Here is a 27334-nt window from a genome sequence, read left to right on the forward strand (position 1 = left end):
CCAACACAACAAAACAAAATCCAAAGCAAATTTGAGGGGTTTATAAGTGACTATGTGACCAAGAAGGGGAGTTATGTAGGTGGCCTTAGAGAACATAGCTTCCACAATCACCCAATCTCTACCCAATTGAGATGGTTTGGGATCAGTTAGAAGCTGAGTGAAAGTAAAGTAGCAAAAAGTGCTGAGCACTAGACAGGTGCTCGTTACCTGAGCCGAGCGGGTCAGACGCTCTGAAAGGGCTCAACTTGAGTAACGAGTATTATGGAAGTCAATGATTGGTGATTTGTCTATCTGCCCACATACTGATAGCCATATACAGAGCATTTCCGGGGAAAGGGAAGGTGGAGGGTTTTTTCTGGGACACACTACATCCAAAATTGTTGTTTTAACCGAAAGTGAGAGTTATTCAGAGAATCCAAGTGGCTCTCCCTGGGGAGCCTGCTCACTTCATGCAGTGAAGGAAACCTGTGATTTGTGTTCATTGTTTCACGGACGAAACATCTGAGGACCCATGATACTCAACCGAGCTCTGCAAGTATCGAGTAGGGGCGAGCACGGTCTCCCATCACTACTGAACACTTCTGGGAACTCTATCAAGAACATTGGAGCCATTCCAGGTGATGACCTGAAGAAGCTGCTGGAGAGAATGCCAAGGCGTGTTTCGCGGCGGTTTTGTGCGTTTTTCGGGTGCGTTTTTGGGCGTTTTTGGGCTCAAAACTGCATGACTTTGCTTCCCCAGCAAAGTCTATGACTTTTCATTTTTGTTGTCCGCACAAATCTTTTTTTTTCAGCTGTGTTTTTGAGCTTAAAAAAAAATGGACATGTCAATTCTTTCCTGCGTTTTTCTGCGTTTTACCCCCATGCAATGCATTGGAAAAACGCAGAAAAATGCAGTGATTAAAATGCAGCAAAACGCAGCCAAAAATGCACCGAAACGCGGTAAAAAACGCATGCATTTTACCGGCGTTTTACCGGTTTTGGGCGTTTTTGCCGCGGGTGCGTTTTTTGCATCCAAAAACACACAAAAACACAGCGTCAAAAAAACGCCTAGTGCGCACATAGCCTAAAGATGTCATCACAGTAAAAGGAGGTATAAGGTGAGGAATCTAAGGTTTAACAAATATTCTGATTTGTTTCAAATTTGTTTCTTCTTCTTGTTTCCATATTTGTTCTTTGGTGGTTTTGCTGCCTTCAGTCTGAATTTGCAATATGCACATTCCAATAAGAATAAGGGTAAGCATTGAATGAACAGGTGTCTAAACTTATGATTTGTACTGTATATATAAAATATATTAATATATATGAAAGGAATTTATATAAGCACATTATGCATTTATGGTATGTAGAAAGTGTGTGTAACTATGTATACGAAAAAAGATATTTATTTCTGCATGTGCATACAATATGCCTACATATGATGTATGTACAGTGTGATTGTATATACAGTCATATGAAAAAGTTTGTGCACCCCTATTAATGTTAACCTTTTTTCTTTATAACAATTTGGGTTTTTGCTATTTCAGTTTCATATATCTAATAACTGATGTACTGAGTAATATTTCTGGATTGAAATGAGGTTTATTGTACTAACAGAAAATGTGCAATCCGCATTTAAACAAAATTTGATCGGTGCAAAAGTATGGGCACCTCAACATAAAAGTGACATTAATATTTTGTAGATCCTCCTTTTGCAAAAATAACAGCCTCTAGTCGCTTCCTGTAGCTTTTAATGAGTTCCTGGATCCTGGATGAAGGTAGATTTGACCATTCCTGTTTACAAAACAATTCCAGTTCTGTTAAGTTTGATGGTCGCCGAGCATGGACAGCCCGCTTCAAATCATCCCACAGATTTTCAATGATATTCAGGTCTGGGGACTGGGATGGCCATTCCAGAACATTGTAATTGTTCCTCTGCATGAATGCCTGAGTAGATTTGGAGCGGTGTTTTGGATCATTGTCTTGCTGAAATATCCATCCCCTGCGTAACTTCAGCTTCGTCACTGATTCTTGCACATTATTGTCAAGAATCTGCTGATACTGAGTTGAATCCATGCGACCCTCAACTTTAACAAGATTCCCGGTGCCGGCATTGGCCACACAGCCCCAAAGCATGATGGAACCTCCACCAAATGTTACTGTGGGTAGCCAGTGCTTTTCTTGGAATGCCGTGTTTTTTTGCCTCCATGCATAACGCCTTTTTATATGACCAAGCAACTCAATCTTTGTTTCATCAGTCCACAGGACCTTCTTCCAAAATGTAACTGGCTTGTCCAAATGTGCTTTTGCATACCTCAGGCGACTCTGTTTGTGGCGTGCTTGCAGAAACGGCTTCTTTTGCATCACTCTCCCATACAGCTTCTCCTTGTGCAACGTGCGCTGTATTGTTGACCGATGCACAGTGACACCATCTGCAGCAAGATGATGCTGCAGGTCTCTGGAGGTGGTCTGTGGATTGTCCTTGACTGTTCTCACCATTCTTCTTCTCTGCCTTTTTGATATTTTTCTTGGCCTGCCACTTCTGGGCTTAACAAGAACTGTACCTGTGTTCTTCCATTTCCTTACTATGTTCCTCACAGTGGAAACTGACAGTTTAAATCTCTGAGACAACTTTTTGTTTCCTTCCCCTGAACAACTATGCTGAATAATCTTTGTTTTCAGATCATTTGAGAGTTGATTTGAGGAGCCCATGATGCCACTCTTCATAGGAGATTCACATAGGAGAACAACTTGCAAGTGGCCACCTTAAATACCTTTTCTCATGATTGGATGCACCTGCCTATGAAGCTCAAAGCTCAATGAGGTTACAAAACCAATTTAGTGCTTTAGTAAGTCAGTAAAAAGTAGTTAGGAGTGTTCAAATCAAGAAATTGATAAGGGTGCCCATACTTATGCACCGGTCAAATTTTGTTTAAATGCGGATTGCACATTTTCTGTTAGTACAATAAACCTCATTTCAATCCAGAAATATTACTCAGTCCATCAGTTATTAGATATATGAAACTGAAATAGCAAAAACCCAAATTGTTATAAAGAAAATAGGTTAACATTAATAGGGGTGCACAAACTTTTTCATATGACTGTATGTAGCTTATATAGAGTGTTTATCTATATATATATATATATATATATATATATATATCTACACTCTATGTATGCAATATATCTATATGTATATATATATAACACATGCATACATTCTCTTACCTTGGAATACTGCAGCTGTTAATGAATGGAGAGACCTGAGACGTTTCTTCTTTCGCACTCTCAGAGTAGTGACAGCCCCTTCCCTCCGCACGATGTCTTATTACGATGGACTGTGCCAAACTTCTACTGGGAGGAATGTCTTCTTTTGCTTCTCGCACTTTTGCGACTAAGGGGACTTTTTTAGATGATGCAATCTGTGCCTTGGTAGCACACCAAAAGATCTCTGCATAGTAAGACACACGGCCAATTGTTTTTTTTTCTTTAAAGGGTTAACCCCCTCCTTTCTCCACCCGAGTCCTATAGATAATAGGGAAGGGACACAAGATGTAGGAGGCAGCGTAGGTGCAAAGCGGCTGAGACTGAGCATGATAGCTGATCGCCAAGTGCTTTCCTACGAAGAGATCATCAATAGTATTGTGGTGGAAAGCCCCTTTAATTAGGCAGCATAAAACAACTAATTCCAGCTGCAAAGAGTAAAAAATTTCCCTATGCTCATTCATCAGTTGATCGACGGCACGTTTACACAGCCCAACGATTGAGAGCGATTGCAACATTGATTTTTACTGGAAGGTAAACTAGATTAGGCACGTAAACTAGATTAGAATCAAAGAACCTCTGACTACGGTCCCATCTGGAAATGGGGAGGGGGCTGGCTTGGCTAATGAACTTAGCCTGACAGCCAGCCTCCTTCATTACACCGCCAGTATTATCATATGCAATACGGATCCACATTCACGGATTACAGCAATCACATCGGACCCTGTTCACATTGCAGACCCCGACAGGCTACCTGGTTTCTTTAAATTGCTCAGCTCTGCTGGGCTTCGGCTGAGTTGTTTCCACTGCTTCAGTCATACAGGAGTTAATGCTTTTTGGAGCAGTGTACGACTCTTCTGAGAGTCAGGTTGCTGATTACCATCCTCAGCTGGTCTCTCCCTATATAAGGCTAGGGAGTTTGTAAGGAGATCGCCGAAGATAGCATCCGCTCATGCAAAAATCCGGTGTCTTTGGCAATCCTCTAATCTGCTGCTTGTGTGTTTTGCTTGTATATTTTGTTTCCTCCTGTGCCTTTATTGCTTGCCCTTTGTGGTTGTTTGCAGGGTGAGTGAGTTTCTGTTCTACCCCCTGTCCATGTCTTTTGAGGGGGAATTATGTTGGTGTGTCCACCCCCCCCATGGGTTTAGGGGTTCGGGGCAGTTAGGTCAGGGTCTGGTGAGGAGACAGGGACACGCTGGGGGCCAAGACCTCACTACCCTTAATTGTATCTCTGGGATAAGGGTCGGTACAGGGATCCCTGTCTGAGGACCAGTTCAGGTCTCCCCTGCTATCCTAGCCCACCCTTGACAAATATTGGGTATAAGGGGTATAAAATCAAAATATCGGTGCTGAATTAATAGGTAAAGTATTAAGTTGATTCTGTTAATAAAACAGACTTTTTTGGTATTTGTTTTATGTCCCAATGAAATGATGTCTTCTGCCTGCCCATGGCCACCACTAGGGGGAGCTCAGGAGCAGTCCGCATACTGTTTTCTCACTTTGTGCATTTCCCTGGCAGACACGTGATTACCTGATTTAGCAAGGCACACGAGTGCGGAAATGGAGTGACTGTGACGTATGCTGACACGGCCTTCCGTCAGCCTTAAAATCTGAAAACAGATTGAGTTGCGCTATTATTATTGCCTTGACAAGTGCAGGACCGTTCCCTTTTTCCTTCTCGTACCAGAATCCTATTGTGAAACGTTGTGTGGTCAAAATGCAATTTATTTTTTCTGCAGAATCACCCAAAAGCAGCAAAAAAAAGAAGAAATTGAACACATCATACTAAGGCACCTCGATTGGTAATGCGATACCTGGCCATAGTAATATACAGTGCCTACAAGTAGTCTTCAACCCCCTGCAGATTTAGCAGGTTTGATAAGATGCAAATAAGTTAGGGCCTGCAAACTTCAAACAAGAGCAGGATTTATTAACAGATGCATAAATCTTACAAACCAACAAGTTATGTTGCTCAGTTATATTTTAATACATTTTCAACATAAAAGTGTGGGTCAATTATTATTCAACCCCTAGGTTTAATATTTTGTGGAATAACCCTTGTTTGCAATTACAGCTAATAATCTTCTTTTATAAGACCTGATCAGGCCGGCACAGGTCTCTGAAGTTTTCTTGGCCCACTCCTCCATGCAGATCTTCTCCAAGTTATCTAGGTTCTTTGGGTGTCTCATGTGGACTTTAATCTTGAGCTCCTTCCACAAGTTTTCAATTGGGTTAAGGTCAGGAGACTGACTAGGCCACTGCAACACCTTGATTTTTTCCCTCTTGAACCAGGCCTTGGTTTTCTTGGCTGTGTGCTTTGGGTCGTTGTCTTGTTGGAAGATGAAATGACGACCCATCTTAAGATCCTTGATGGAGGAGCGGAGGTTCTTGGCCAAAATCTCCAGGTAGGCCGTGCTATCCATCTTCCCATGGATGCGGACCAGATGGCCAGGCCCCTTGGCTGAGAAACAGCCCCACAGCATGATGCTGCCACCACCATGCTTGACTGTAGGGATGGTATTCTTGGGGTCGTAGGCAGTGCCATCCAGTCTCCAAACGTCACGTGTGTGGTTGGCACCAAAGATCTCGATCTTGGTCTCATCAGACCAGAGAACCTTGAACCAGTCTGTCTCAGAGTCCTCCAAGTGATCATGAGCAAACTGTAGACGACCCTTGACATGACGCTTTGAAAGTAAAGGTACCTTACGGGCTCGTCTGGAACGGAGACCATTGCGATGGAGTACGTTACTTATGGTATTGACTGAAACCAATGTCCCCACTGCCATGAGATCTTCCCGGAGCTCCTTCCTTGTTGTCCTTGGGTTAGCCTTGACTCTTTGGACAAGCCTGGCCTCAGCACGGGTGGAAACTTTCAAAGGCTGTCCAGGCTGTGGAAGGCTAACAGTAGTTCCATAAGCCTTCCACTTCCGGATGATGCTCCCAACAGTGGAGACAGGTAGGCCCAACTCCTTGGAAAGGGTTTTGTACCCCTTGCCAGCCTTGTGACCCTCCACGATCTTGTCTCTGATGGCCTTGGAATGCTGCTTTGTCTTTCCCATGTTGACCAAGTATGAGTGCTGTTCACAAGTTTGGGGAGGGTCTTAATTAGTCAGAAAAGGCTGGAAAAAGAGATAATTAATCCAAACATGTGAAGCTCATTGTTCTTTGTGCCTGAAATACTTCTTAATACTTTAGGGGAACCAAACAGAATTCTGGTGGTTTGAGGGGTTGAATAATAAATGACCCTCTGAATAAACTTTTCACAATTTAAAAAAAAAAAAAAAAAAAAAAAAGAAATAACATTCTTTTTTGCTGCATTTCACACTTCCAGGCTGATCTACAGTCCAAATGTCACAATGCCAAGTTAATTCCAAATGTGTAAACCTGCTAAATCTGCAGGGGGTTGAATACTACTTGTAGGCACTGTATATGGAAATTGAGGCTGCGATGGTGGCATCAGTTTAAAGGATCAGTCATGACTCATGAGTTTTTCGTGATGTATCAAGGGGTCTTATCTTGTTAAATTGTTAGATTAATTGCTAAGTGATTGTGGAAAAATCAGCAACTTTCCAATCTACCCGTTACTAAAAATCATCTCCATACTCAAGGACTCAAGAATTTACGACTCGATGCCCAACCGGTCACCTCTGCAGACTACATGTGGTGCATCCCCCGCACTCCACCGATTCTGCAGAAGGTATTGCCATTGTTAGGGACCAAGTCTCTATCATTCACAGGCTATACTGGCCTCCATTTGCCAGATGTATTGACATTAGTTGTGTGTCACAGACTACTCGGCCACTATGGGGTCCATGAGTTGGGGGGCCCGGTTCCATCCAGAGCTGCCCCCGGGACCCCTGTCTGTCATTGCAAGTTCAACTGTATCAGCATTGTAGATGCTGCTCCGCTCCCTCCTCCATCGTTCTCCCACAGTGTCTGATAGCTGACAGCTCAGCGCAATGAGTGTGATGACTTCACTACAGCGCAACTGCAGTTATGAGATGAGCAGAGCTGCAGGATATTCATCACGGAGGTCACAACAGCAGCGGCCGACTGAGAAGAGGTGAGTCCTTTTTTATAATGAGTGAGTACACTGATGGCCAAAATGATATATGGAGGACTATGTGGTGTGCAGTATACTATATGGAAGACTATAGGGTGTGCATTATACTATATGGAGGACTATGGGGGTGTATTATACTATATGGAGGACTATGGGGTGTGCAGTATACTGTATGGAAGACTATAGGGTGTGCATTATACTATATGGAAGACTATAGGGTCTGCATTATACTATATGGAGGACTATGTGGTGTGCAGTATACTGTATGGAAGACTATAAGGTGTGCATTATACTATATAGAGGACTATGGAGTGTGCATTATACTATATGGAGGACTATGGAGGTGTATTATACTATATGGAGGACTATAGGAAGTGCATTATACTATATAGAGGACTATGGCGTGTGCATTATACTATATGGAAGACTATAGGGTGTGCATTATACTATATGGAAGACTATAGGGTGTGCATTATACTATATGGAAGACTATAGGGTGTGCATTATACTATATAGAGGACTATGGCGTGTGCATTATACTATATAGAGGACTATGGCGTGTGCATTATACTATATAGAGGACTATGGCGTGTCCATTATACTATATGGATGACTATGTGGGTGCATTATACTATATGGAGGACTATGTGGCATGCATTATACTATATCGAGGACTATTGGGGGTCCATTATACTATACGGAGAATTATGTGGTGTGCATTATACTATATGGAGAACTGTGTTGTGTAGATTATACTATATAGAGGACTATGGCGTGTGCATTATACTATATGAAGGACAATGTGGTGTATATTATACTATATGGAGGACTATGTGGTGTGCATTATACTATATAAAGGACTATGTGGCATGCATTATACTATATGAAGGACTATGTGGCATGCATTATACTATATGAAGGACTATGGCGTGTGCATTATACTATATGAAGGACTATGTGGCATGCATTATACTATATGAAGGACTATGGGGTGTGCATTATACTATATGGAGGACAATGTGGTGTATATTATACTATATAGAGGATTATGGGGTGTGCATTATACTATATGGAGGACTATGTGGCAGGCCCGGACTGACAGGCGGGAGGGGCGGGATTTCTCCCGGTGGGCTGGCCGGTGGAGGGGTGGGGGGGCCGCCCCCCGCCTCTCCCGCACTGCCTGCTGTTTAAAATTATTTTGTGGCTGCCGCCACCCGCCGGCCGCCAGTGGGCCGGCCCCTGTAGTGGGCCGGTGCCTGTAGTGGGCCGCGCTCCTCTGCACTGTGTGTACGGGCGCACTAGCTGCAGGAGGACGAGGAGGCAGCGCGCTGTGCTGTGCCGCCGGCCCTGCTGTGTGATAGTGTGCCCGAGTACACAGTGCAGAAGAGCGTGGCGGTGGTGGTGCCGGTGACCGCAGCTTCCTCCTTGCAGTTCCTATTGAAATGTATTTGCGTCTTTCGGACGTAAATACATTTGAATAGTGCGCCGGGACTGGGCCCCGCCCCCGCGACGTGCAACGTGATGAGATCAGCACCTTGCTGCGGGCGCCAGGCTGGACACATCAGGCAACGGTAAGCGCTCCATGGAGGAGCCAAAGAGAAAGTTTTAATTAATGGGGATGAGTGGGGAGGGGCTGAGGACACATAACAGGGAGCATTTGTGAAGGAACACAGCTTTATGACAGGCAGAAAGGGAGTACTGTATTCCAAGGGGGGGGCAGGAGGGTGTAGTGATGGGGTAGTGTAATTTGTGTGTGTAGGAGGTGATGGGGGGTGCATTGTATTATGTCTGGGGAGAGGGTAATGGAGGGTGCATTGTATTGTGTGTGGGGGAGGGGTGATGGAGGGTGCATTGTATTATGTCTGGGGAGAGGGTAATGGAGGGTGCATTGTATTGTGTGTGGGGGAGGGGTGATGGAGGGTGTATTGTAGTGTGTGTGTGTGTGTGAGGCTAATGGGGGTGCATTATATTGTGTATGTATGTGTATATGTGCATTGTATTGTGCGTGGGGGGAGGGGTAATGGAGGATGCATTGTATTGTGTGTGGGTGTATAGGGGTAATGGAGGGTGTGTATGTGTGTGTGTGGGGGGAAGGATACTGGAGGGTGCATTGTATTTTGTGTGTGTGTGTAGGAGTAATGGGGGTGCATTGTATTGTGTGGGGGGAGGGGTAATGGGGGGTGCATTGTATTATATGTGTGGGGGAGGGGTAATGGGGGTGTATTGTATTGTGTGTGGGGGGAGGGGTAATGGGGGGGTGCATTGTAGTGTGTGTGTGTGTCTGTCTGTGTAGGGGTAATAGGGGTGCATTGTATTGTGCGTGGGGGGAGGGGTAATGGAGGATGCATTGTATTGTGTGTGTGTATAGGGGTAATGGAGGGTGCATTGTATTGTGTGTGTGTGTGGGAATGGTAATGGAGGGTGCATTGTATTTTGTGTGTGTGTGTGTGTGGGGGGGAAGGATACTAGAGGGTGCATTGTATTGTGTGTGTGTGTGTGTGTGTGTGTAGGGGTAATGGGGGTGTATTGTATTGTGTTTGTGTGGGGGGGATTACAAAAGAGCAGTTTGGGGGTAATATATAAATAAATAATAATAATAATAATAAAGGGGCAATATGGGGCTTCTCTGATCACCTATCTGTAGAATAGGGCATCAGTATTAGTTCAGGAAGATGGGATTTTGTATCCCTGCCCATCAGCTATATGATGACGACGCAGCATTATCCTCTTCATTATCTGCGAGACCCAGCTCTGTAGGGAAAATAGCGGCTTCACCAGGTCCTGCTACTAAGAGCAATAAATAGGCCTGAGCTGTAATACGGGATGCAGCCGTGACCGCATGTTATATGGTTGCATTACATAATCTACAAGTGCACAAAGATATTACACATTCACCATGCAAAAAGTGGGCCTGTGTACCCCCAAATGCCAGGGCTGAATTTTAGTCCCAGTCCGGCCCTGCTATGTGGTGTGCATTATACTATATGGAGGACTATGAGGCATGCATTGAACTAAATGGAGGACTATGGGAGTTGCATTATACTATAGGACTATTGAAACAAACAAGGACCATAGGCAGATCGCATAGCTGTATTAGCAACAACTCACTAATCATAGTATCAAAGGGCAAAAAAAGAGTCTTTAAATTTGCTATATGCAAAAGGATACCCAAACAAGCAATCATTATGATTATTTAGAATATTTATTAAAGTAATATGCTTTAGGGTATGACAAACATGTGCAAGGTAATATAGGACAAGGAGAAGGAGTGCTGGAGGGGACAGAACCCCACGTGTCCCGGGAAGGTGGAGAGACAAAAGAGGTTTTTAACTCCTAGAGGTTGATTTCAATTAACTATAGGCAAAATGCCCAAGGCAAAAGTAGAACTGCGTATATGGAGGACTATGGGGTGTGCATTATACTATATGGAGGACTATGAGGTGAGCATTATGCTATATGGAGGACTATGTGGGTGCATTATACTATATGGCGGACTATGGGGTGTGCATTATACTATATGGAGGACTATAGAGTGTGCATTATACTATATAGAGGACTATGGCGTGTGCATTATACTATATGGAGGACTATAGAGTGTGCATTATACTATATAGAGGACTATGGCGTGTGCATTATACTATATGGAGGACTATAGAGTGTGCATTATACTATATGGAGGACTATGGAGTGTGCATTATACTATATGGAGGACTATGTGGTGTACATTATACTTTATGGAGGACTATGGTGTGTGCATTATACTATATGGAGGATTATGGGGTGTGCATTATACTATATGGAGGATTATGGTGTGTGCATTATACTATATGGAGGATTATGGGGTGTGCATTATACTATATGGAGGACTATGTGGTGTACATTATACTTTATGGAGGACTATGGTGTGTGCATTATACTATATGGAGGATTATGGTGTGTGCATTATACTATATGGAGGACTATGGTGTGTGCATTATACTATATGGAGGACTATGGGGTGTGCATTATACTATATGGAGGATTATGGGGTTATCATTAAAATATATAGAGGACTATGTGGTTGCATTATACTATATGGAGGACTATGAGGGTGTCAATTATACTAAACAGAGGATTATGGGGTGTGCATTATACTAAATGGAGGATTATGTGGTGTGCATTATACTAAATGGAGGTCTATAGGGGGTCCATTAAACTACATGGAGGATTATGGGGTATGCATTATACTATATAGAGGACTATGTGGGTGCATTATACTATATGGAGGACTATGAGGTGAGCATTATACTATATGGAGGACTGTGGGGTGCATTATACTTTATGGAGGACTATGGGGATGCATTATACTATATGGAGGACTATGGGGTGTTCATTATACTATATGGAGGACTATGTGGCGTGCATTATATTATATGGACCACTATAGAGGGTGAATTATACTATATGGAGGACTATGTGGTGTGCATTATAATATATGGAGGACTATGTGGTGTGCGTTATACTATATAGAGGACTATGTGGCATGCATTATACTATATTGAGGAGTATGGTGAGTGTATTATACTATATCGAGGACTATTGGGTGAGCATTATACTATATGGAGAACTATGGGGTGTACATTATACTATATGGAGAACTATGGTGGGTGTTTTATACTATATGAAGTACTATGTGGTGTGTGTTACACTATAATGAGGACTATGGAGTGTGCATTATACTATATGGAGGACTATGGTAGGTGTATTTTACTATATGGAGGACTATGGGGTGCATTATACTACAGTGCAAGAGGACTGGGGGCCATTATACTGTATGTAGGCCCATTATATTGCATTGAGGGCTGTGTGGGGGTCATAGTTGAGGATCATACTGTGTTGGGGTCACCATACTTTGCCAGGATAATTGAGGGTCGTTACAGTAAGGTCATCATACTTTGTGTGCTGAGGGTACTGTGGAGGAATTCATTGTGGGAGTATCATACAGTATTTGGGGGGCACTTTTGTTGCTATCACACTTTATGGCTGCAATTACAGGGGAATCTAGAGGTGTCAATATGAGGAAAATTACTTTACAAAGTTGTGAGATCTGCTCTGCTGTGACCCCACCAAATATTATTTATTTTTTTAAATATAATCTCTGCTATGTGGCTCCATGATTTCTATGTACGATTGACATATAACTTTCACACTCGGGACCCATAGGCTTCCATTCAGATGCTTGGCCACCCATGGAGTCCACTGGAACGGTAAGGGACATCTCCAGCAGATCCGCCATGTTTATACTGGACATACAGAGCAGATATTGATAGGGAATGTCTCCAGCAGATCCGCCATGTTTATACTGGACATACAGAGCAGATATTGATAGGGAATGTCTCCAGCAGATCTGCCATGTTTATATACAACCTACAGAGCAGATCTAGGTAGGAGACATCTAAGCAGATCCGCCATGTTTATAAAGGACCTATAGGGCACATAAAGGTACAGGACATCTCCAGCAGATCTGTCATGTTTATACACGACCTGCAGAGCAGATATAGGTAGAGGACATCTCCAGCAGATTTATATATGTTTACTAGCTGTAGTACCCGGCGTTGCCCGGTTTTGTGAGGCTGGGGCCACACGGGGCACTACTGCGATGCTCGTATGAGACTCGGCTCGCGCTGGCAGCACAGCAGGAGCTGTGTGTCATGTGAGTGTCCCTGCATCTGAGGTCCGACCCTGCGAGCGGACCTCAGCTGCAGGGGGCGGGCCGGCGATGCGGAGGGGTGGGCTGGCACGGAGGACGGGAGGGATTTCTCTCCCTCTCTCCTCCGTAGCCGGCTATTGCAATTCTCGCTCTGCACACGTGGTACACCGGTGTACCGCGAGTGCAGTGCGATTTGTTTTCTCTCGCCCCATTCACTTGTATGGGTGCGAGAGAAAGAGTCTCGCATTGCAATCGCCGCATGCTGTGATTGTTTTCTCGGTCCGATTAGGGCTGAGAAAATAATTGCTCATGTGTGCTGACACACAGGCTAGAATTGGTCCGAGGGGAATGCAATGTTTTATCGCACTCCACTCGCACCGATTTTCTCGCCGTGTGGCTTAGGCCTTAACTGTCTCTCTGTCTCTCTCCCAGTCTCTGTCTGTCTGTGTCTCTATCTCTTTGTCTGTCTCTTTCCGTGTCTGTCTGTCTCTTTCCCAGTCTGTCTCTTTGTCTGTGTCTATCTGTCTGTCTGTCTCTTTCTCTGTCTCTCTGTCTCTTTACCTGTTTGTCTTTGTCTCTTTCCCTGTCTGTCTGTCTCTTTCTGTCTCTCTCTGTCTGTGTCTCTCAATCTCTTTCCCTGTCTGTCTGTCTCTTTCCCTGTCTGTCTCTTTGTCTGTGTCTGTCTCTTTGTCTGCGTCTATCTGTGTCTGTCTCTTTGTCTGTCTGTCTCTTTCTCTGTCTGTCTCTTTCCCTGTCTGTATCTTTCCCTGTCTGTCTTTTTCCTTGTCTGTCTCTTTCCTTGTCTGTCTGTGTCTCCCTGTCTCTTTGACTGTCTGTCTCTGTCTGTCTCTTCCCTTGTCAGTCTCTGTCTCTTTCCCTTTCTGTCTCTTTCCCTGTCTGTCTCTTTCCCTGTCTGTCTCTTCCCCTGTCTTTCTCTTTTCTTGTCTGTCTCTTCCCCTGTCTTTCTCTTTCCCTGTCTGTCTCTTTCCCTGTTTGTCTCTTTCCCTGTCTGTCTCTTTCCCTGTCTCTATCTGTCTCTATCTGTCTCCATCTGTCTCTTTCACTGATTGCATTGTGGCATGCCAACATTCTTCTGAAGTTCTGGCTGCACTGCAGCTCCCAGCTCCAATGACTTTAATGGAGGCAGGTTTTTTGACAAATAACTGTAAAGCGCAAGGTTAAAATTTCCCCTCAAAACATAGTCTATGACGTTCCCTGAGTCAAATGGAGTGTCTGTACAAAATTTTGTGATTGTAAATGCGACGGTGCAGATTCCTTTAGCGGATATACACACCTACTGTACATGCACACATATATACATACACTCAGCTTTATATTTTAGATATACACAAACTACTGTACATTGCATGAAAGTGTCAGATCTTCAGTGTTGTCCCATGAAAAGATATAATAAAATATTTACAAAACTGTGAGGGGTGTACTCACTTTGGTGATACACAGTGTATATGACAACCACTTCCCACCGCATAACCTCTCATTACAATGGATGGTGCCAGATCAAGCAGGAGGGATTTATTCTTCTTTTGTAGTTTTAACATTTGTGACTTAGGGGATTTTTCCGATTGTGCAATACGTGCGGATACTCTGCACAATATAACACTCTGCAAACTGCTTCTCAAGGGAGAAAAGCCCCGATCCTGTAGCTGGGACGGTGCGGAGCTGCGGAGCTCTGGCTGAGCTGTGGAGCCGTGACTCATTCATAAGTTAAAGGTAGACTTATATAATATAGCACTGGCAGACACAGACAGAAGGGACATGTGCGGAATCCGGGAATCATCAATGCACAGGGGAATTACAGCTAAAAAAATAAAAATATAAAAAAAAGTACCCCTTTTGGCCAGATCTGTATTTTCTGCTCCATATTTCAGGCTTTTTTCGGCTTGTGTTTCAGCATAACTCCCATGGTTTCATCGGTTTCCTCATTACTATATTGTTTTAGTTCCATGCAATGGAAAGTTCCCGATCTGACGATGGCTCCGGGCGGGTGGAGGAAGGAATGCCCCTAAGGAAACTCTGTGACATCGAAGATTATTTTGTTCTGTCCTTGGATTTAAAAAAAAAAAAAAGTTTATCAATGAATCAGTTGTAATCCCATCCTCACAATGGCGCCTAAATGTTCAGAAAGTAGTAAGTGATGTCGCTACTAATAGATTGTTTTTAGTTCCAGCGCCTCGTTACTGTGCCGATCGCTCCAGTCCCTGCCGTTGCGGCTCTGCTCCTGTACCCTGGAGAATATTTCGGCACAGAGCAATGGGTGGAGGGGTCCAGCTGATCACTCGTTTCAATGCCCAAGCTGGTGTCACAGGGTATGTAATGACGGAACAGGGGCTCCTAGGCTGGCTCTCAGACTCTAAACCCTGCATTGTCCCTTATCTCGGAAGTAGGTTTGATGGTAGCCAGGTCTGAGCCCCCAGCGTAACCCTAACTCCTGTCCGAGCCCTGATCTTACTTCCCCTCTCCCCCACCCTTGAGGTGGACTGGAAACACAGTAACAAAATCCCACCGAAACAAAATGGACATGGGGGAATGTGAAAACTCATGATTTTATACATACCTTTAGTTGTCAGCTCGGATATATCGGTTTTGAAACACAAGCAAGTAAAATTTTTAAAGTGAGCATCTTTTTGAATAACAGAAGCTGCCAATCAGCTGATAGCTGGGGTGGGTATTCATAGTGATTCCCACTCCCTGCCTGTCCGTCCTTACCCTTTTATTAATGTTAATTCTATTATAGAATCGTTTTAGTAAGTGGCTAGAAGGGCCTGTGCTGATGTTATACCCATGTGACCAGAAGGGGCAGGCCTTCAGCCAACATAGCTGAAACCAGGAAGCAATATTATTTTTCTGTTGGCTGAGGCCCCACCCCTTCTGGTCACATGGGTATGACATCAGCACAGGTCCTTCTAGTCACTTAGTAAAACGATTCTATAAAAGAAGTAGCATAAACAACAGGGGGAGGATGGACAGGCAGGGGGGCAGGAATCACTATGAATACCCACCCTAGCTATCAGCTGATCGGCAGCTGCTATCATTCCAAAAGCTGCTTATTTTACAAACTTTACTTGCTTGTGTTTCAAAACCTATACATCCGAGGTATAGCACTGGCTTTAGGTTATATAGGAAATTCCTGCTGATTGGTGCACTTAAAATGCATGTATTTGGAGCTAAAAATAATTTTTGGGTCTCATTGAACATTTTCCCCCCTTGCCTTCTTTAGCCTCTGTGCTCCACTGTCTATTCCCGGCAGCAGAATGAGTTAACTAAGAATCTGTCAGTGAGCTTGTTTCTTTGGGAGAATTTGTAACTCAGCTGATTTATGACCTCAGAGCACATTGAGTATGAATGTTCTGGGAGACAAAGGGCCTGTAAAAGCCAAAAAGCACAATCATTTTAATGGCTCCCACAAACAATAATAATTTTTATCTTTAAATACATGCATTTAAGTAAAGAAAGAGAACTTTACTAAAATAATGTATTACTTCGCACTTACCTGCAGTTTTTACAAATTGAGTCATCTAATAAAAACGTAAAATACAATAACAGAATGTGAGGCGTCGTCTGCTCTACGTCAGATTTCACTTTTGTAAAAACCACAAACAAATCTGACCGCAGTCTATATCCTGTGCTAACCAAATGCAAAATCCCCATGTGATAAACGCTGCCGCCCGGGGAGAAGGGGCGGCCATCACCACTGTAATGATTCTCTGACTCAAAGACGCTTTTGCCAAACTTGCTCAGATCTTTACTACACGGGTGCTCTGTACTGGTAACTAGTGATGAGTGAGCACTACCATGCTCGGGTGCTCTGTACTGGTAACTAGTGATGAGCGGGCACTACCATGCTCGGGTGCTCAGTACTGGTAACTAGTGATGAGCGGACACTACCATGCTCAGGTGCTCAGTACTGGTAACTAGTGATGAGCGGTGTAAAAACATTAAAATTAATACATCTAGTTATCAAATATTTCATAGTAAGACATATACGTTCATAGTTCTGTTTATGTTGGAGGGCATAGGTTATTAATAAAGTTTATAAGGGATAAATATTAAAATGCCCATATTGAATATACTTGAGTGCTGAGCATGAAGGATATATTTAAATCCTTCCCGAAGCTTACCGAAGTTTCCAGAAGGTTACGTAATATGGAACTATATTCAACTGTGTTCCATTAAACACCCTATATGGACTGAGCAGCTGGTATATAATACACGATGGAGGGGGCTACGGGGGGCTCCTCCACATTGCCTGCTGTGAGAAGACTCGAGGCTGCAAAGATGAAGACACGCTAAGAGATGACATCCCCTGCCTTGCCATTCAGGAACCAAAGAAAGATGGGTAAAGACTTCCCATTGATCATTATGGACTAAATGAACTCTTTGCGTAAGCCATCAAAGTATATTATTTTTCCTTTCTGTAACTGAACTCTGGCAACCATTTTTAAATAGATAAAATACATTTATTTTCTTTACATTTTTGGAAGTTCTTTCTTTCGTGCGGCTTTACGTATTTGAAGAAAAATATATTTAAGAGTATATTTTTTAACATTTTGGTGAGCCACCCATTCGTCATTTTTTTTGCATTTTTTGTTGTTCCTTCACTTTGCATAAGGGGGGTATCTCAAGTATCTCCTGCAAAGGATCAGGAATCGACAATTTATAAAAATCACGCAGAACCTAGGAAATACGTATAAGTCAAGTTGCATGAAAGTTTTTTGAATGAACTTTAAAGTTTTTACAAAGCCACAGAAGTTAACTTTTGACGTATTTTTGAGTAAGAAAGATAAAGTCAGTCCATAAGAAGTATTGGACCTGCTGAGTTAAGGTGAATCAAGTCTTAGAGGATCATCCATCAGATCATCTGATCATTTCAGGTAAGAAAATGGATTTTATCTCTTCATATGTTAAGCAGAGTAAACTTCAGTTCACTTATTCAGATATTTCTAATGTAGAGGAGCTTTGGTTACGCTTTTATGGGGAGTGTGAACTTGAGAATTCACGTATAGAATGTGCAAGGTCTTTTAATAGAGAGAAACAGAAAATCAGAAATGTCTGTCATTTAGTCTATGATTTTCACAAGTTAATCGTAGAAAAGTGTAAAAATGGTGGAAATAGACAACCTGAATGGTCAGGAAAGTCAGTGACAGAGAAATCCAAAGACTGCTTAGAACCTGGAATGTCAGTCAGTGATATTGTGAATTCTGACTGTAATGTTGGCTGTAATTTTGCAAATCAGAATCTTGATAATGGCGGCAGACATGTGCTACGTGATCAAGGTCATTTTCAGGACACTGGGAAAGAAGCAGGAAATGACGTAGAGAAGCCAGAAGGGGGAGGAGCCAGAGTGGGACACGTGCAGAAAGGACATGTGGAGAGAGAAAATGGCGACGATCAGTTTCTAAAAATAGAACAGGCTAAGTTAGGGATTACACTTAGAAAAAATTTATTGGACATATGCAAATTAATTCCCGCATATAATCCTAAAATACATGTTTGCAGAAATTCAAAGATATTTGAAAGTTCCATCGAGAAGTTAAATTTAACCAATAGTGAGACGAATCAGTTATTCCGTATGTGGTTACCTCAGCATTTCTTTAGACAATTGGCATTAAAATAGTCTTCTGACAATGAGACATTTGATTGTTCAAATGATAACGATATCATAAGGCTGAAAAATCTCATCTTCTGTGCAAGGAATGAATCTGATCCAAACTATGAGATGTTGAAAGAATTACAAATTGAACAGAATGAGAGTACGTTCTCATTTATGTCCGTTTTTGAACGTTTGTATAGGGCGGTTATTCCAAATGTCGGATTGGATGGAATGATACGTTTATTCATCAAGAAATTTAATTTCCTTGACAATGCCGCCTGTGCAGTGGCATTAAATAAAAAGTCCCTATTCGAATGTACGACATTTATCGATTTTGTTAGAAATCGCCAAAGTCAATCAAAACAGAAATTAATTAATTCTGAAAAACCAATACAAAAAAGGGAGAGTTTTTGTGAAAAACCAACAGTGTCTCCCAGATCCAGATATTTCTGTGACAGGGTATATGAAGTTCGGAGGAAGATGCATACGTGTTATAAACCATACAATCCACCCCAATTTTTGTCATCTAAAAGTCTTTTTCCACAGGAAAAACCCTTGTCACCAGTGACGGGATCGGTCACTGGGATTGAAAATCCCGGACAAATGATGAGTAATAGCTTTGAAAGACAGAAACAGGTGTCTGGTGCAGATTCTCTCCCTGGGTTAGAATTTCATAGCCAGTGGCAGCTGGGTGGTCTTTCAGAGAGAGACGTTCTTTCTCATATAAGAGAAAACCTTGAATTACATAAGTTCCGAGATTCCTATAAGTTCAAAGGGAATCTAATAAATCGAATCTTTGAAGAAAAAATTAGGTATGGTCTTCAGTTAAATGAAGTGGATTTCTGGGTAAATTAATTTTATTGTTTGAGAAATATGTTTATTCATATACAGTGAATCAATACATATATATATATATATATATGTATATATATATATATATATATATATATATATTAAAAGGTAGTGATAGTAAATCAAGGTCATATTTTCATTTAGTAAAATGATAGTTTAACGTTATAAATTAATAATTTGATCTCTGTATATGAATAATAATATTTAAAATAAAATAATAAGAGAAAGTAACGGATTTTAAGTGTTTCATTTTTATCATAAATATGATAATAATTTTATTCTTTTATTTCCCTCAGAATTTATCAGTAAAGCAAATTGATGGAGTATTAACTTTTTATTTTTTTTTTTTACATATGTTCTTGTCCTCAATCAGGTAACATATATTTTCTTGTGTAAGGTTAATTCGCGAAAGCATGATTGATAATAATTATTATTTTCTCAGGTACCAATGGTCAGAGAAGTATACTTGAACGTTTCTTTTATGAATATATATATCTTCTATAGAGTTATTAGAAATGTAATCTGAGCTTTGGAGTAGTAAAACTGCTTGCTGTTTTGGAATGGTGTTCTTTGCACGTATCAGAGCATGTGACTTGGTAATAAAGCTAATAATAAATGTTTGTTTCATGGTCATATGTACAGTAGGTAATACATTGGAATTTGTTTTTTTCGAGAAGTACTTCAAATTAGTAACATAATCTTTGAAATGCGCATAGAATAATTGGGAAAACAGGGATTTGTGTCCGTCAATGTTTTTATGTGAAAGTATATGTTAAAGAACCATGACAGTCTTGTGTGTATAGATGTGTCTATGAATGATTGATTGTTTGAGCAGCTGCTAAAGTCAGAGTACTTGGATCCAGAGAGAGAGAGAAAAAAAAAAGGGGAATTTTTGTTTTAACTTCGAGGTTATTCTTAGACATATTTCTTTAGTATAGAGATATTAGGATTTTTTTTTTATTAAGGGTTTATTCTGAAGAGTTACATTCTAGAATAAGGTTATAACGTTTTGATTTTTTTTTTATATATCTTTTGTGTTAGTCACTTCTTTTATTGGTACATAGATTGAAAATCATTTTTCTTTTCAAATATGGAAGTGATATTTATAATATGGTCTTGAAGATATACCACACAAATTTTAATTTAATTTAATCTAAATATAGTAATTTTTATAATATCATATTTCATGATATTGAAAGGGGGAGGTTTGGTCTCAATCACACATTTATATTTGATAAATATATGTGTTTACAGGATACTTTAATAATTAATATTTCAAGTACAAAGGAAGAATTGGGAATAAAAAAAAAATATATTTGAAGTATATCATAATGCATTTATATACTAAGAGAAGTGTATTATTTGCAAGGTTATTTTTATTCCAATTTTCATTTTTTCTTTTATTCCTATTTTTATATTAATTATTATTTAATATTCACATTTTTAATTAAAATCTTAATTTTACAATTTTTATTTTTTCTTCAGATTTTAAATATCTCAATTGAGAAAACACTTCAATATTTAGTTCAGTAATATCTAATATAAGAATATTACTTTATTAAATATGAATCATATTAAAAGGGAAAAGTTCCATTTTTTGGAAGAAAAGATACTTCCTTCATCAATATATACAATTGTTTATTTCCTAGTAATACATTATTTTTATATTAATATGTTAACACAATAAGGATGAAATATTACTTATAGTTACACATTTCCTTATAGTAGGTTATTTAATAAATAATAGACAAATCAAATAAATTAAATTAGAGTAATAAAGATGGAAGATCGAGGTACATCTAGGTTTACCTTCCTATATTTATAAATAATATATATTATATTTTTAATCAATAATAATTTATAATGGGTATTATTGTGTTTTGATGGTATCATCCAGTCTTTTCTAAAAGGTTATTTGCTTTGATTTATAATTTACAAATGATCTAACTAAAAGCCACATTGTTGCCTTTCATATTTATAATATGATACATGTTATAGGTACACATTATATTATTTCATACTTTATATTATATTTTGGTTACATTCAACACATTGCCACCTATGGGTTTGGAAGGGTAATACACCAATGATAAAAAAGGTCATTACAAGAGAATACTATCGTCTATACCATTATACAGTATTTTATCATTCTAAGTATCAATTATATTAATACTTCTACGATAATAATAATGACATGGTATTATAGTATTAGAAGTTATGATACGCTGTGACATTTATTAGTGATAGTTATTGCCATATTTGGTATTTAGATTAGGGAATGAAGTCAATCAAGATTACAAAAGATAAAACGACTTTATATTTTTTTTCTAAAGTTAAAAGGGATTCTGCAAAAAGGTCCAAAAGGTAACGTCTCAAATAAGACTGTGTAACATACAAAATACACTCACTGTGCTTGCATCTCAGAAACATAGTGCTCTTTTGGTTCAAGGATGGACAATGACACATGGTCTGTGCATTAAGACCTCCCTAAAGTTACTAAGAAGAGCAATGACGTGTTAAAGTTAACCCCTGTCGTGCTGACAAAGAACGTCTTAACATCTGTCCAAAAGGATTTGACAACAGGCAGCATGGAGGATAAAGGTGACTAATGTAAATTACACTGCACAGACATCAAAGACTTCTGCTATTCTTCTACATTCATGAACTGTGGTTTATCAACATTGGCTATGGACTTTGTAATAAAGAATAAAGTTTATGGACTTTGATCTAACGATGATAAACGCAATACGGGACTGTATTAAATTGGTAACCATTCATTTTTATCAAAGGATTTATTTCTAAGAGACTGTGTTTATGCCGGATTACATCGGAGATAAGAAGACATCAACTCAGAGGACATCATATGGTGACCGGATTTGGTTTTTGCATTTCTTTTTAGGTCTAGCGAAGTATAGTTTTATACACTTTTATATGATTAATCAGTCACAGCCTGTCATAACATGAATCCACATTATTATATTATTGAACTTACATGAATAATGCAAATTAATTATTCTTCATCATTATTATTGATATTAATCCGTTATTGCCAAATAAGGAAAGAAGATTTGTTATTTTAATGATGTATTAATTAATTTCGGGGTTACTCCACCCGCTTCAAGGGGGGTTTGTAAAAACATTAAAATTAATACATCTAGTTATCAAATATTTCATAGTAAGACATATACGTTCATAGTTCTGTTTATGTTGGAGGGCATAGGTTATTAATAAAGTTTATAAGGGATAAATATTAAAATGCCCATATTGAATATACTTGAGTGCTGAGCATGAAGGATATATTTAAATCCTTCCCGAAGCTTTCCGAAGTTTCCAGAAGGTTACGTAATATGGAACTATATTCAACTGTGTTCCATTAAACACCCTATATGGACTGAGCAGCTGGTATATAATACACGATGGAGGGGGCTACTGCTCGCTCCTCCACATTGCCTGCTGTGAGAAGACTCGAGGCTGCAAAGATGAAGACACGCTAAGAGATGACATCCCCTGCCTTGCCATTCAGGAACCAAAGAAAGATGGGTAAAGACTTCCCATTGATCATTATGGACTAAATGAACTCTTTGCGTAAGCCATCAAAGTATATTATTTTTCCTTTCTGTAACTGAACTCTGGCAACCATTTTTAAATAGATAAAATACATTTATTTTCTTTACATTTTTGGAAGTTCTTTCTTTCGTGCGGCTTTACGTATTTGAAGAAAAATATATTTAAGAGTATATTTTTTAACAAGCGGGCACTACCATGCTCGGGTGCTCAGTACTGGTAACAAGTGATGAGTGGGCACTACCATGCTCGGGTGCTCAGTACTGGTAACTAGTGATGAGCGGGCACTACCATGCTCGGGTGCTCTGTACTGGTAACTAGTGATGAGTGGGCACTACCATGCTCAGGTGCTCAGTACTGGTAACTAGTGATGAGCGGGCACTACCATGCTCAGGTGCTCAGTACTAGTACCTAGTGATGAGCGGGCACTACCATGCTCGGGTGCTCAGTACTGGTAACTAGTGATGAGCGGACACTACCATGCTCAGGTGCTCAGTACTGGTAACTAGTGATGAGCGGGCACTACCATGCTCAGGTGCTCAGTACTGGTAACTAGTGATGAGCGGACACTACCATGCTCAGGTGCTCAGTACTGGTAACTAGTGATGAGCAGGCACTACCATGCTCAGGTGCTCAGTACTGATAACTAGTGATGAGCGGGCACTACCATGCTCGGGTGCTCTGTACTGGTAACTAGTGATGAGTGGGCACTACCATGCTCAGGTGCTCAGTACTGGTAACTAGTGATGAGCGGGCACTACCATGCTCAGGTGCTCAGTACTAGTAACTAGTGATGAGCGGGCACTACCATGCTCGGGTGCTCAGTACTGGTAACTAGTGATGAGCAGGCACTACCATGCTCGGGTGCTCAGTACTGGTAACTAGTGATAAGCAGGCACTACCATGCTCGGGTGCTCAGTACTGGTAACTAGTGATGAGCGGGCACTACCATGCTCGGGTGCTCTGTAATGGTAACTAGTGATGAGTGGGCACTACCATGCTCAGGTGCTCAGTACTAGTAACTAGTGATGAGCGGGCACTACCATGCTCGGGTGCTCAGTACTGGTAACTAGTGATGAGCGGGCACTACCATGCTCGGGTGCTCAGTACTGGTAACTAGTGATGAGCGGGCACTACCATGCTCGGGTGCTCAGTACTGGTAACTAGTGATGAGCGGGCACTACCATGCTCGGGTGCTCAGTACTGGTAACTAGTGATGAGCGGGCACTACCATGCTCTGGTGCTCTGTACTTGTAACTAGTGATGAGCGGGCTCTACCATGCTCGGGTGCTCTGTACTGGTAACTAGTGATGAGCGGGCACTACCATGCTCAGGTGCTCAGTACTGGTAACTAGTGATGAGCGGGCACTCCCATGCTCAGGTGCTCAGTACTGGTAACTAGTGATGAGCGGGCACTACCATGCTCGGGTGCTCAGTACTGGTAACTAGTGATGAGCGGGCACTACCATGCTCGGGTGCTCTGTACTGGTAACTAGTGATGAGCGGACACTACCATGCTCAGTACTCGTAACTAGTGATGAGCGAGCACTACCATGCTCTGTGCTCAGTACTCGTAATTAGTGATGGGCGGGCACTACCATGCTCGGGTGCTCGGTACTCGTAACTAGTGATGAGCGGGCACTACCATGCTCGGGTGCTCAGTACTGGTAACTAGTGATGAGCGGGCACTACCATGCTCGGGTGCTCAGTACTAGTAACTAGTGATGAGCGGGCACTACCATGCTCGGGTGCTCAGTACTGGTAACTAGTGATGAGCGGGCACTACCATGCTCGGGTGCTCAGTACTCATAACTAGTGATAAGTGGGCACTACCATGCTCGGTTGCTAAGCACTCGTAACTAGGGATGAGCAGGCACTACCATGCTCGGGTGCTCAGTACTCGTAACTAGTGATGAGCGGGCACTACCATGCTCGGATGCTCAGTACTCGTAACTAGTGATGAGCGGCCACTACCATGCTCGGGTGCTCAGTACTCGTAACTAGTGATGAGCGGGCACTACCATGCTCGGGTGCTCAGTACTCGTAACTAGTGTTGAGCGGGCGCTACCATGGTCAGGTGCTCGGTACTCGTAACTAGTGATGAGTGGGCACTACCATGCTCAGGTGCTCGGTACTCGTAACTAGTGATGAGCAGGCACTATCATGCTCGGGTGCTCGGTACTCGTAACTAGTGATGAGCGGGCACTACCATGCTCGGGTGCTCAGTACTGGTAACTAGTGATGAGCGGGCACTACCATGCTCGGGTGCTCAGTACTGGTAACTAGTGATGAGCGGGCACTACCATGCTCAGGTGCTCAGTACTCATAACTAGTGATGAGCGGGCACTACCATGCTTGGGTTATCAGTACTGGTAACTAGTGATGAGTGGGCACTACCATGCTCAGGTGCTCTGTACTTGCAACTAGTGATGAGCGGGCACTACCATGCTCGGGTGCTCAGTACTTGTAACTAGTGATGAGAGGGCACTACCATGCTCAGGTGCTCAGTACTGGTAACTAGTGATGAGCGGGCACTACCATGCTCGAGTGCTCAGTACTCGTAACTAGTGATGAGTGGGCACTACCATGCTCATGTGCTCTGTACTGGTAACTAGTAATGAGTGGGCACTACCATGCTCGAGTGCTCAGTACTCGTAACTAGTGATGAGCGGGCACTACCATGCTCGGGTGCTCAGTACTGCTAACTAGTAATGAGTGGGCACTACCATGCTCGGGTGCTCAGTACTCGTAACTAGTGATGAGCGGGCACTACCATGCTCAGGTGCTCAGTACTGGTAACTAGTGATGAGCGGGCACTACCATGCTCGGGTGATCAGTACTCGTAACTAGTGATGAGCGGGCACTACCATGCTCGGGTGCTCAGTACTCGTAACTAGTGATGAGCGGGCACTACCATGCTCGGGTGCTCAGTACTTGTAACTAGTGATGAGAGGGCACTACCATGCTCGAGTGCTCAGTACTCGTAACTAGTGATGAGTGGGCACTACCATGCTCATGTGCTCTGTACTGGTAACTAGTGATGAGCGGGCACTACCATGCTCGGGTGCTCAGTACTGCTAACTAGTAATGAGTGGGCACTACCATGCTCGGGTGCTCAGTACTCGTAACTAGTGATGAGTGAGCACTACCATGCTCGGGTGCTCAGTACTGCTAACTAGTAATGAGTGGGCACTACCATGCTCGGGTGCTCAGTACTCGTAACTAGTGATGAGCGGGCACTACCATGCTCGGGTGCTCAGTACTGCTAACTAGTAATGAGTGGGCACTACCATGCTCGGGTGCTCAGTACTGGTAACTAGTGATGAGCGGGCACTACCATGCTCGGGTGCTCAGTACTGCTAACTAGTAATGAGTGGGCACTACCATGCTCGGGTGCTCAGTACTGGTAACTAGTGATGAGTGAGCACTACCATGCTCGGGTGCTCAGTACTTGTAACTAGTGATGAGAGGGCACTACCATGATCGGGTGCTCAGTACTTGTAACTAGTGATGAGCGGGCACTACCATGCTCGAGTGCTCAGTAACATAACTAGTGATGAGAGGGCACTACCATGCTCGGGTGCTCAGTACTGGTAACTAATGATGAGCGGGCACTACCATGCTCGGGTGCTCAGTACTGGTAACTAGTGATGAGCGGGCACTACCATGCTCGGGTGCTCAGTACTTGTAACTAGTGATGAGAGGGCACTACCATGCTCGGGTGCTCAGTACTGGTAACTAATGATGAGCGGGCACTACCATGCTCGGGTGCTCAGTACTGGTCACTAGTGATGAGCGGGCACTACCATGCTCGAGTGCTCAGTACTTGTAACTAGTGATGAGTGGGCACTACCATGCTCGGGTGCTCTGTACTGGTAACTAGTGATGAGTGGGCACTACCATGCTCATGTGCTCTGTACTGGTAACTAGTGATGAGTGCGCACTACCATGCTCGGGTGCTCTGTACTGGTAACTAGTGATGAGTGGGCACTACCATGCTCATGTGCTCTGTACTGGTAACTAGTGATGAGCGGGCACTACCATGCTCGGGTGCTCAGTCCTGCTAACTAGTAATGAGTGGGCACTACCATGCTCGGGTGCTCAGTACTCGTAACTAGTTATGAGTGAGCACTACCATGCTCGGGTGCTCAGTACTGCTAACTAGTAATGAGTGGGGACTACCATGCTCGGGTGCTCAGTACTCGTAACTAGTGATGAGCGGGCACTACCATGCTCGGGTGCTCAGTACTGCTAACTAGTAATGAGTGGGCACTACCATGCTCGGGTGCTCAGTACTGGTAACTAGTGATGAGTG

The 27334-nt window shown here is 42.2% G+C and overlaps 1 protein-coding gene across 2 annotated transcripts in view; it reads right to left on the reverse strand.

Annotated features, from left to right (window-relative positions):
- Positions 1-27334, reverse strand: part of LOC142257152 (interleukin-18-like) — a 59969-nt gene that overhangs the window by 11967 nt on the left and 20668 nt on the right. The window contains exon 2 of one of the 2 annotated variants that reach the window (XM_075329268.1): positions 14842-15056. The gene's annotated coding sequence lies outside the window, so the exon portion shown is untranslated. Of the gene's footprint in view, positions 1-3204; positions 3425-14841; positions 15057-27334 lie in introns of those variants that run through there. The other variant, XM_075329269.1, reaches the window with a different exon arrangement.

The sequence above is a fragment of the Anomaloglossus baeobatrachus genome, chromosome 11 (genome assembly GCF_048569485.1).
Source record: "Anomaloglossus baeobatrachus isolate aAnoBae1 chromosome 11, aAnoBae1.hap1, whole genome shotgun sequence".
Lineage (NCBI taxonomy): Eukaryota > Metazoa > Chordata > Amphibia > Anura > Aromobatidae > Anomaloglossus > Anomaloglossus baeobatrachus.